This window comes from Arachis hypogaea, chromosome 20 (genome assembly GCF_003086295.3).
Source record: "Arachis hypogaea cultivar Tifrunner chromosome 20, arahy.Tifrunner.gnm2.J5K5, whole genome shotgun sequence".
In the NCBI taxonomy this organism is placed as follows: Eukaryota; Viridiplantae; Streptophyta; class Magnoliopsida; order Fabales; family Fabaceae; genus Arachis; species Arachis hypogaea.
In genome coordinates, this window is record NC_092055.1 from 70,676,529 (window position 1) to 70,686,918 (window position 10,390).

At 35.6% G+C, this 10,390-nt stretch overlaps 1 long non-coding RNA gene across 1 annotated transcript; it reads left to right on the top strand.

Annotated features, from left to right (window-relative positions):
* The first annotated feature begins 8,485 nt into the window (after positions 1 to 8,485).
* Positions 8,486 to 9,694, top strand: LOC140182697 (uncharacterized). The gene is made up of 3 exons (XR_011878735.1): positions 8,486 to 9,029; positions 9,104 to 9,184; positions 9,556 to 9,694. It is a non-coding gene; the product is annotated as an uncharacterized lncRNA (long non-coding RNA).
* Positions 9,695 to 10,390: the final 696 nt, after the last annotated feature.

Here is a 10,390-nt window from a genome sequence, read left to right on the forward strand (position 1 = left end):
AAAGAAAGGAAGAGCTCGTCAAGAGCTTCACGTGGTCGTAAACGGCTCGTCAATCGGATGTCCGTAGCTCAAATTATCGCGAGTTGAAGTGGGGAGTAAATAGTGTTTTCTTCTTCCTCTTCTCCCCTCTCAATCTGATGTGTCTGTGTGTTTATGAGATGAGGGTTCATTAATGAACCCTTATATATGTTGGACTTGGGCCCAACTTGGGCCCGGTCCAACCCGTTAGCGTTTTTAGCTTGTTTGGCCAAACTTTGGGCCTTTAACGCTAATGCCCGGTTTTTCATTTCTAATATTTTTTCTAAGGTTTTTGACTGTTCTCACTTTTTCTCGCACAGAACCGGGCAGAATTAAACCGGTTTGATCGGTTCAACTGCTGGTTCACAGTTTTTCACGGTTTTTTGCAGAAAACACATTTTCTGACTCGGAAAGACCTACTGAGTCCAAAAATCATATTTAAATCCCCAAATTCTCATCCCAAATTTTTGGAAGCTAATTTGGGCATTTAAATTATTTTATTCGTGAAAACTCTAGTTCTTACACTAAGAGTACGCTTGGAGAGCTCTGCAACTATGGATTCTAAGTTAGAAGACTTCTGAGTATTAGATAGTGGGTTATTGTTGTTGGGACCACCATGACTGAAACTATTCTAATGGCCCTGATTGTTATTGAAATTTTGGTTCCTCTGTAGTTGATTTTTCCATCCAAAATTTGGGTGATTCCTCTACCCCGGATTACATGTCTTGGAAAAAGGATCATTATTGGAGGGTCTAGAGGAGTTGCCTACATAGTTAACCTGTTTAGAGGAAAACTGACTATAATAATAAGTCTCACCTTGAGGGAAGCTTCTACTCATGTGATAAGATGTATCTTGAGTATTAACGGGTGAGTCTTGCATTCCACTCAGGTGCTGGGTAATGGCATTGATCTATTGAGACATGGCCTTGTTTTGAGCAAGAATGGCATCCAAAGCATCCAATTCCATGACTTCTTTCCTCATAGAGGTCCTCTCAGAAGAATACAGGTACTGATTATTAGCAACCATTTTAATCAACTCCATAGCTTCTTCAAGGGTATTTTTCATATAGAGGGATCCGCCTGCAGAATTATCCATAGACATTTTTGCGGTCTTAGTGACTCCATCATAAAAGACCTCTAACTGAATCTAGTCTGAGAACATGTTAGGAGGACATTTTCTGAGCATCAACTTGTATCTCTCCCAAGCTTCATAGAGAGATTCACCCTCTCTCTGCCTGAAAGTCTGAACATCTGTCCTCAGCTTAGTCAGCTTCTGAGGTGGAAAGAATTTGGTCTCTTACTTGTTGACCAACTTATCCCAAGTATCCAAACTCTCCTCAGGCTGTGTATCCATCCACTGTTTAGCTCTATCCCGTACATCAAATGGAAAGAGGAGCAACTTATAGACATCAAGCTAAACCCCATTGATCTTCACAGTGTCACAGATCTATAGGAAATTAAAGATAAACAAGTTTGGGTCTTCTTGCGGGAGCCCATGAAACTGGCAATTTTGTTGCACCAGAGAGATGAGCTGAGGCTTCAACTCAAAGTTATTAGCAGCTACAAGTGGTACAACAAAGCTATTGCCACAGAAATTGGGACTAGAAGCAGTGTATGAGCCAGTGTCCTTCTTGGTTGCTCAGGCACATTATGAGCATTGAGAACATGTGGATTAACAATATTGTTATTGTTGTTAGGATCCATGGTGATCTCTTCAACTTCTTTCTCAAAGTTATCCTTGAGATTCTCAGTGGCTTTGTATGCTCTAGCCTACTATAAACATCTTCTTAAAGTCCTTCCTATCTCAGGATCAAAGTCAAGAAGAGGTTCTTTGTTCTTGTTCCTGCTCATAAACAAACAGAAAATAAGAAAAGGTGGGAATCTCTACGTCAGAGTGAAGAGAATTTTCAGGTAACTTGATTAAAAGAAATAAAATAAAACAGACTAATTAAATAGCACTAAAATTTTAAAAATTAATAAAGAAATTAAACAAACAATTTTGAAAATAATAAAGTGAAATAAGAAACAAATTTGAAAATTGAAGGGAAAATAAATAGGAAAAATAAACTAAATAAACCAAGGAGACACCAAACTTAATTTCAATAAATTAAAATGAAAATTTTGAAAATTTACAAGTAAATTTAATTAAAATTAAAGAAAAGAATGTCTAATCTAAGGAATCAAACAACAGGTACTTGTCAATCACAGTCAATCCCTAGCAATGACGCCAAAAACTTATTGCGGAATTCAAGTCCACAAACTAACTAGCAAGTGCACTGGGTCGTACCAAGTAATACCTCAGGTGAGTGAAGGTCGATCCTAAGAGGATTGATGGACCGAGCAACCTTGGTCAAATGATTCACTTAGTCAGACGTGCAGAAATTGGTGCTTTGGAGTTCAAAAACATTAAACAGCAATTCAATTATTAAGAAAGCAAATAGTAGATTTGGTGTGAAAAGTATGTGAGAGAACAGTTAAGGTTTCAAAGATGTTTATTTTCCAGATTAAGATTTCTTACCAACTATTTTAATTATGCAAGATTTAATTCATAGCAAACTGTAATTGACTAAACCCTAATTCCTTAGTGATTCAGTCTTCTCTAACCTAATCAACCACCAATTCATTGGTCACTCATTATAGATTAGAGGGTTAGGTTCAATTCTAGTTTATTAGCCACAAAAACCCTAATTATCCAAATGTAAGAGGATTATATGTCACGTATCCCGTTAAGTCCAGGCAATTAGTGATTTAGGAGGAATTTACTTTCAGTCTAGTATTCAAGTGAGATAACTTTTTCAAGACTCAACAAGAATTCAAGTACAACAAAAGTTATTTTCCAATATACTCAAATTCATAAGATGAAGAACGAAAGTAATCCTTGAAATTAAATCAATACATTAATTAAAATCGAGTGGCAATAGTATCAAACCATAGAATAAACAGAGCTCCTAACCTTAACCAAGGAAGTTTAGTTGCTCATGACTCAGAGAAAAGCTCGGGTTCAAAATTGCGTTCAGTGCGGAATGAAGTAGAAGAGAAGAGAGGAAGCCTAAGGGCTAAATCATTTCTCTTTTATATCTAACCTAATTTGATTTAAAAATAAAATAGAATAATCACTACTAAAACCCAAAAAATTGTGTTTGAGAATAAAAATAACTAAAACGAAATAAAATAAGATAAATTTGACCCAAATCTTACTAATGAAGCCCTTTCTTTAAAGTTGAATCTGCGCCCTACTGGTGCTAAACGTCAGAACCGGCATTTAGCACCCCCTGGGGGTAGTAGCTTCTAGTTGTTGCTGTCTTCCTGGCTCTGCGTTTAGCACCCCACGAGGCAGTGGCTTGGGCGCTGGTTACGAGGCACCTGGCACTAAATGCCGATTCGTGGCCTTTATTGCTGTGGTTCCAGAAGAAAAGTATAGACTATTATATATCGTTGGAAAGGTCTGAAAGTTGGCTTTCCAATGCTGCTATAACTGTGTCAATCAGACCTCTGTAAATCATGTTATGGTCATTGGAGTGGAAAGAGGTCAAGGTTAACAGCATCCACTTTCTTCCTTTTACTTTTGGACGAACTCTGTCAAACTCGCTCGAATCTTTCCTAAAATAAATAAAACCACAATGCGCCTCAAAGTAGCATCTAAATAGGCTTCAAACACTAAAATCTGAATAAAAGTCAATAAATTCATATTTAAAATAATAAGAAAATATAGAAAAGATGCTTACGCATCACGCGCGCGTACGTCTGACATGAAGTGCAGGATTTATTTAGAATTGCACATGCCAGCAATTTTGGACCTTTCTTGGGCCTAAATTAACTTAATTCTGAATGGAGAAAGACCAAGAATTGAAGGAGAATTGGAGGCAATTCAGCATACACACATTACAGTTAATTTGTAGCTAGTTTTTGTTCCTAAGTTCTAGAGAGAGGAACTATTCCTTCTCTCTAGGATTAGTGATGAGCGGATATTTTATACGCTTTTTGGTGAAATTTTCATGTAGTTTTTAGTATGTTTTAGTTACTTTTTATTATATTTTTATTAGTTTTTATGCAAAAATCACATTTCTGGACTTTACTATGAGTTTGTGTGTTTTTCTGTAATTTCAGGTATTTTCTGGCTGAAATTGAGGGACCTGAGCAAAAATCTGATTCAGAGGCTGAGAAAGGACCGCAGATGCTGTTGGATTCTGACCTCTCTGCACTCGAAATGGATTTTCTGGAGCTACAGAAACCCAATTTGCATGCTCTCAATTGCGTTGGAAAGTAAACATCTTGGGCTTTCGAGCAATACGTAATAGTTCATACTTTGCTCAAGTTTTGATGACACAAACTGGCGTCTAAACGCCAACTTTCTACCATTTTCTGGCGTTAAATGCCAGAACTGGCATAAAAGTTGGAGTTAAACGCCCAAACTGGCACAAAAGCAAAAGTTTAATGCCAGGAATAGTCTATGCACGTGAAAGCTTCAATGCTCGACCCAAACACCCACCAAGTGGGCCCAAAAGTGGATTTCTGCACTATCTATCCTAGCCTACTCATTTTCTGTAAACCTAGGTCACTTGTTTATTATAAAAACCACTTTTGGAGATTCATTTTGTACCTCATGACATTTTTACATCTGAATTTTGTATCTTCTACGGCATGAGTCTCTAAACTCCATGGTTGGGGTTGAGGAGCTCTGCTATGTCTCGATGGATTAATACAATTACTACTATTTTCTATTCAATCACGCTTGTTTCTATTCTAAGATATTCACTCGCACTTCAACATGATGAATGTGATGATCCGTGACACTCATCACCATTCTCAACCTATGAACGCGTGCCTGACAACCACTTCCGTTCTACCTTAGATTGAGTGTGTATCTCGTTGGTTCCTGGATCACGGGTTTGATTGCCTCTCCTGACAATAGAGCATTCAAATCTGTGAGATCAGAGTCTTCGTGGTATAAGCTAGAATCAATTGGCAGCATTCTTGAGATCCGAAAAGTCTATACCTTGTCTGTGGTATTCCGAGTAGGATCCGCGAAGGGATGACTGTAACGACCTTCAAACTCACAAATGTTGGGCGCAGTGATAGTGTGCAAAAGGATCAATGGATCATATTCCAACACTAGTGAGAACCGACAGATGACTAGCCCTACGAAACCCGTAGCTGGACCATTTTCACTGAGAGGACGGATGGTAGCCATTGACAACAGTGATCCACCAACATACAGCTTACCGTGGAAGGAGCCTTGTGTGCGTGAAGAAGAAGACAGTAGGAAAGTAGAAATTCAGAAGACAGAGCATCTCCAAAACCTCAACCTGTTCTCCATTACTGCATAACAAGTATTATTTAATCCATGTTCTTTTACTCATTCCAATTAAAACTGAGAATTATTATTGATATCCTGACTAAGAGTTACAAGATAACCATAGCTTGCTTCAAGCCGACAATCTCCTTGGGATCGACCCTTACTCACGTAAGGTATTACTTGGACGACCTAGTGCACTTGCTGGTTAGTTGTGCGGAATTGCAAAAGTGTGATTGTGATTTCGTGCACCAAGTTTTTGGCGCCGTTGCCGGGGATTGTTCGAGTTTGGACAACTGACGGTTTATTTTGTTGCTTAGATTAGGAAAAATTTTTCTTTTTGGTTTAGAGTCTTCTATTATTGTTTTTGGTTAAAATTTTAAAATCCTTATTTTATTTTTCTAAATTATTTTTGAAAATTTTTAAAACCAATAACTTCATAATTTAGTCTTCTATTTGAGTTTTGTTCCATATTTTAAGTTTGGTGTCAATTGCATAAGATTATTTTTCTTTCATTTTTTTTCGAATTATTAGTGCTCAGAGTACAGAAATTTTTAAGTTTGGTGTCCTTTGTGTTTCTGGTTTCTTAAAAATTTTTCAAAAGTTACTCTCAGCGTTCATCTTGATATTCAAAGTTTTCCTGTTTGTTTTCTTTGTTTTGATAAAAAAAATTATAAGTTTGGTGTCATTTTATTGTTTTTCTCTTTTCTCATTAAATTCAAAAATATCTTTCATATTTATTTAATTGAATATTTGAAAATTTCATTTAAAAATTCATATTTTTATTTTAAAAAATTTTTATTTTATCTTATCTTAGTTTTGAAATTTCAAAATTCAAAATCCCTTTCAAAAATCATATCCAAAGTTTTTCAAATCTTCTTAATTAAGTAATTATTTTAGTTTTTGAAATTTATATTTTAATTTCTAATTATTTTATTTTATCTTATTTCTTTTTTTATTTATTTGGTTTGATTTTAATTAAATAAAATAAAAAAATTAAAAATACATTTTATTTGCAATTCACGTCAATTCCCTTTTCTCCATCACGGACCTAAGTGGAAATGAACAGTCCAGAAGGACTCTGGGGTCATATGCTAACCCCATTCACTACAAGAAAAATACCCATTCAGCTACATTTTTTTAAGCTACATTTGAAAAGTGTAGCCTATTTATAGAATAGGCTACGCTTTTCTCAGTGTTGCCTTTTTTTTAGAGAAAAGGAAACACAATTCTTGCATCATTTAAAAAGTGTAGCCTTAGGTATTATAGAAATCACTTATAAAGCGTAGCCCTATGTTAATATATATGGGTCCACTTTTTATATCAAAGGGAACGCTTTTTGAAGGTAGCCTATTTATTAAGTTTTGGGTATGCTTTTAAAATGATGCCTAATAAGCGCTTTTCCCTCTTTTTTTTTTCGATCCAAATTAAAGAAAACTCACAACACTTAGTGAAATTTTGGTTCCCTCCAAAGCTCATTATCCCCTTTATCCCCTTTCTGGAACCACATGAATCACAGCGCCTTTGTTCCCTCCAAAGCTCATCACTCATCATCGCGAAGAACCCTTGCTCATCACCCAGTCACCATTCACCGCCAGTCACCACCCACCACTCACTACATCGCTGCGCCGCTCACCAGCTCACACTCTCACCTGAGAAGGTATGTATCGATTTTCAGTTTGTTCTGTGAAATTTGGGAGGTTTTGGGTTCCACTTTTAGGGTTGTTAATTAGGGGTTTTACTGCATGAATGGTTTTAGCTTCCTGGTAGCCGAGAAGCAATCGCAGACCACCTACAATAATTCTCAATCTCATTCTCTTTGTCGCTCGTCATCTCACTTTTTATCTCATTCGCTCTCTCTTTGTCTCACCCTCTGTCTCACTTGTTCTTTGTGTATGGATTTTTCTTCTGTGAATTTTTGAAGGCTTTGGGGGTTTTATTTTTTGGGCTTTCTAATTTTATGAGTTTCTGCTTCTTGCTTCGTTAGGGTTTTCTTTTTCGTTTGAGAAGATTATTGGCCTCAAGTGTGCAAATTGTCGCCTCTTCAAACAGAGTTTATTATTTCTAACACCATTTGTGGTTTGTGTGTGCTATGAATTTACAGAGCTAATGCAGATAGAAGCCAGAAGATTGGAAATTACTGATCAATGGTTCTTTAAGCTCTTCCTTCTCATCACTGATATTGGATTCGTGCAGCCTGTGTCAGGCGCTGAATCTGTTCCAGGAAGGCAAAGTCAGTGGAAAGGATACAAAGACTAATGAGACTAAGGTTCATTCACAACTAGTGGTTCAAAGAATAATCCAGGATTATTGGTTACATACTTGTATTCATTGATTTGGTAGGTTAAGATGCCACTTCCTGATATGATGGTAAGCTGAAAATTGGTGTGAATAAGTTTTTTGATCATTCAAGATAGAAGAATTTATAATGAAAATATCATTCTTATGCATGTTGCTTTCTAGTAAATATTAGTGTTTTTTATTTACATAGAAGATGCTTATTGAAATTTGATTGACTTGTATATGTTCCTAAGGCCACCGATAATAGCTCTTGCCAGCAAATCTGAAATATCCACCTCGAACAATGTGGTTAAGTATTATCTAACATGTTAAAATGGATATTCTCAGGCTGCTGTGCTGGCTATGGATGAATCAATATTAGATGTAGATCAGGTGGAAAATCTCATTAAGTTTTGTCCTACCAAAGAAGAGATGGAACTTTTGAAGGTAAAGATTAACAAACTTATCATACTTAATTCTTACATCTTGTTTTGTCAGCTAAGGTCTCTCATTTGGCATCTGCTGTTACGGAAACATATCTTTTACTCTGGTTTGTTTGCTTTTCTAATTTTGATTCCCCTTGTTTATGAAGGGATACACTGGTGACAAAGAGAATTTGGGAAAATGCGAACAGGTGTGTACTAATTTGTTATAGCCATATCATTATTTATGATAGCTAATTTAGTGTAAATCTAAGTACTCAAAATTATATAGGATACTGTTTGTAGGCTCCATAACTAGGATCCGTCTACCAGCATTTGATTTCTTAGACCCTTTACTTACTTTAAAATCTGATAGGGAGTTGGGAGGAATGGTGGAGAAATGAAGTAGAGAAGAGAGGAAACTTATTTTAAGGGAAAAAAGAAAAGAAAAAACACTTGTTGGCATGGAAACTGGAAATTGCAAAATTCTGGGTATAAATAATTAGCTGCAAAGGTTAAAGAACCGAATACGGCAAGGCTTTGATTTTGGAAGTGAATCTAACATATGATAATGATCAATAAAATTGTGCAAGAAGTCTGTTTCCTTGGAAGGCAGCTCATATGAATTCAAGGTCTATATCACGTATAGTTACAGATTTGTTGTTGCCTGCTTGCTTCTAGAAAGAAAGAAGCAATTTATTACATGTCCCCGTTTTTCCTTTAGATGTTGGTTATAAAACAATTCTTTTGGTCTTTCCTAATGCAATATCATACTATGTATCTATAATCATATCCTTGTATATATTTGGTCATGTTTCAGTATTTTTTATAGCTGATGAAGGTGCCACGAGTAGAGTCAAAGTTAAGAGTATTCTCTTTCAAGATTCAATTTCTGTCTCAGGTATGGTGGTGCTTGCTATGTTTTTCTTTATGTTTGATTCAGTTATGCTTTTTTCTTTTTGCAGGTTACAGAATTTAAGAAGAGTTTAAAAACTGTGAACTCTGCTTGTGAAGAGGTACATTGTGCATGAAACTAACAAATTGTGTTATTGGTATTTCTTTGACCTCATGCATTTTCTCTTGGGAATAGGTCCGAAAGTCTGTCAAGCTTAAGATCATGAAGAAAATTCTTTTTTATTGGGTAATACATTAAATCAAGGAACAGCTAGGGGTATGTACTTTTTTCCTTTAAATGTTAATGTCCTTATCATTCTCTAGGACATCGTTCTAGCTCTCTCAATTTTCTATGTTTGGATAATCACAGGCCCTTCTTAATTTTTCAGCAGTTAAAATTTAATTTGATTCTGTTAGATCTTGTCTAACGTAAACTTACAGTTTATGGATTACTATTTATTTATTTAATTTATGCAAGATCCGTAATTGGATTCAAGTAGGATAGTCTTTTAAAGCTTACTGACACTCGTGCTTCTAACAATAAGATGACACTGATGCACTATCTTTGCAAGGTATAATAACAATTGCACTAAAGGAATATATCATTTGATCACTTATCTTCTTTCTATTTTGCTATTTTGGCTCTAGGTTCTAGCTGATAGGTCGCCTGGACTGCTCGACTTCCACTTAGACCTTGTAAGCCTGGAAGCTGCGACTAAGGTGATGATTTATGCTTGGTTGGAAAAAGAAAATTATTCAACTGCTAATTGCTAGTTTGGTTGGTTTATTGGTTCTGTTTCACTTTGTTCCCTTGTAAAACTAAGCACATATCTCCTCCTCTAACTTCTTGCAATGATATGTGTGTCACTTCCGTTTGTTTGTGGCTCAAAATTGTTTGTGCAATTCTGGTTGTTGTATTTCTGATTTTGTGCACTTCCGTTTGCTATGGCTGAAAGTTATATTGCTATTTTTGGTTCTTTTCTTTTCACCATGAACTAGAAACATGGGATGACTTGGTATATATGAATTTTTCCCTATTTTTTTATTCATCTACCGATAAAAAGCAAATAATACTAGCTATGGTTATAGACTTATAGTATTAGTATTTTCAAATTAAAGTTATTAGTTTTAATTTAAAAAAAATGTTACAACAGCAGATATAGTATGTATAACATGATAATAATATATTAAAATTTTAGTTTTTAGGTGCTAGTCCTAATCATGTTCTATATGTTGCTGCTGCATGTAGTAGTAGTTCGAGGAGTAATAATTCAAGATTGGCTTGTGTAGGAGAGTTTAACTTTTCAAATGTGAAGAGAATAGGGAAACTTTGTGGCAACAGTTCTGATTTTGGCATTGTGGTGGGAGGCAGGGGATTTTTGTCTAGCTGCTAGGGTGATGATTTTTTAAATTATAGCTCTTTATCTTACGGTTTATAGCTTATACTTTTTTTATCTTTGAATTCTAATTTTGGATTTGTGAA